Source organism: Canis aureus, chromosome 13 (assembly GCF_053574225.1).
Source record: "Canis aureus isolate CA01 chromosome 13, VMU_Caureus_v.1.0, whole genome shotgun sequence".
Classification (NCBI taxonomy): Eukaryota; Metazoa; Chordata; class Mammalia; order Carnivora; family Canidae; genus Canis; species Canis aureus.
The window spans coordinates 63,950,391-63,952,575 of record NC_135623.1 but is presented as its reverse complement, the minus strand read 5'-3'; the positions used below and the strand labels follow the sequence as shown (position 1 = coordinate 63,952,575).

The window sequence follows — 2,185 nt, the reverse complement described above, 5'->3', positions numbered from 1 at the left end:
TCAATTTATATTAAAAAGACTTGGTGCCAGGAATACAGAACAAAAACCAGTTCAGCTAGCACGTAGTTGAGGGGATCTGCTGGCTACTCTGGGTCAGAGGACCAGACCAGTAACCAAAGGTCAGTGCTGTAATACCTAAACAGGGGAAGGACAGGAGATTGAGCCTATGAGAGATGTGAGTTGAGTTTAGACCTTCCTATACATAGCAGGAAGCCTCAATGGGCCCTATCATTAGTAGAAGGGTAAATTAGGCAAAACAAAGTACTATCTATAAGCAAAGGAAGATCACAAAGTCTTTCACCACCTGGATTCTAAATTGAAAACAAACAAAGAAACCTTCCTAGGTAATTGGTAGCCATGAGCTACACTACACATGGTTTTGAAGTTGGAATTCATGCTCTACTTCTGGTACAGAACGCCCAAGATGAGAAACTATCATAAAAATCAGTCCCTGAATACCGATACTCTCGGTGTACTAAGAAAAGCAAATGCAAAGCACTCTTCAGAGGCCAAGTTTTCCCCTAGAATCCGTCCATAAACTCTTCAGGTAAAATTGCTCATGCTGTGATGTTAAAATTCACAGGAGCAATACTTACTTGGCAAAGGAGATACCATGATAACAAAGGTGGTTTTCCCAAGGCCAGGCTTATCCATTACACTCCAGATGTGCTGACCCCTGCAATTTCCCCAAATGTGGGAAATCAACTGCATAATTTGTGGTAATGGGGGAGTGCATTGGTATTTTCCCCTGAAATTAAAAAAAAAAAAATGCACATGAGCAAAAATCTAGCATTCCCAACAAAGGGTCAATTTAGATTCTTAAGGCTTTCAAAAAAAAAAAAAAAAAGTTGCAGAGTATAAAAATATCATGTAAAATAGTTAAATTAGAATATGAACTTTCTAAATCTCCCAGAGAGTAATTAAAGAATGTTTTATGACTTGGAATTTGATGAAATAAAAAATCATTTTTTTTAATTGAAGAAGTTTTAATGTTTGATTTGGAACACAAAGGATTCAAAGCCAAAACTCACAAGATGTGTCCTATTTAACTGAAACCCAGAATTGATCCTCATTCTCTGCAGTTCTAATTCAGCTTGCTCTCTGCCCCAGGCCCCTTGCACATTTCCCCCAGGGAAATGAAATTGGTACCACATCTGCAGTCTGGGCTGTCCTTCCCTGAAACGGATGTGATGCCTTCAAGACAGTGAAAGTTGAACTAGTTCTTTGGTTAAGTCTTCCATGTCTTCTTTTTTTAGAAAAAGAAAATCCAAAAACTTAACAAAATCTGCAAGACTATCACAAACTGGTATCACATGCACAATTTTTAGAAACACAGTAAACCCATAGCTTTTAGAGAAGTTATCTCTGGCCAACTTGGCATTGTATTTGGGTTTACCAAATATCAGGATAGAAGTAGACTTATATAGTAAATCTCTCTCCTTGGAAGGAATGTGGTTGGAGAAAATCTTGGTTTTAGTTTTGCTAGCATAAGTGTCCATCCTTTTTATTCTTTTTGTCTTTCTTGCCTGGATTCTGAATCTATTTAAATGCCACCATCTGCCTTCTCCTTTTACTTCTGGACTGCTTACGGCTTCTGGAGAAAATCACAAAACAGTATCAATAGCTGCTTCATTTTCGTGTTTCCAACCTCTAGTGACTTACTCTAGCTCCATCTGCCAAACTTTTATTCACTTCTCATATTCTTTTTTCATGGCCCTCAGAACATTAATCCATATGTTTTCTCTATATTTGAGCTTAAGATTTCATACTGTAACATTTTGTAAATTGCCTGACTTTGTATTTTATAAGAAATTATACAAACAAAACAGGGAAAAAAATAAAATGTCTGGGAATAAATTCATATATTTGCATTTTCTTTGTGAAAAAGTTTTCAAGTGGCATGGATTTGCCCTTAAGACCAATTTCTTTAAATAACATAAAAGTTGCTAAGAAATTAGAGATGATAAATGTAGCTGGCGTATGTCACTACATTCATATTAATAAATTAAAAATTAATAAATATGGAGTTATGGAAATGATATCAAGATTGGAAAGATAAACATCCAAAAACATTCTTATAAATTGAATTAAACAGATATGAGGTTTCACTTATACTAATCTGTACCTTAACCCTATTTTGTACTTTTATCAATGATACTTAACCAGGCATTGCTATTTTAGCTAA

At 35.5% G+C, this 2,185-nt stretch overlaps 1 non-coding gene across 1 annotated transcript; it reads left to right on the top strand.

The window, feature by feature from the left end:
• The first annotated feature begins 588 nt into the window (after positions 1–588).
• Positions 589–751, top strand: LOC144282767 (U1 spliceosomal RNA). Its single transcript, XR_013351210.1, has one exon. It is a non-coding gene; the product is annotated as a U1 spliceosomal RNA (small nuclear RNA).
• The last annotated feature ends 1,434 nt before the right edge of the window (positions 752–2,185 follow it).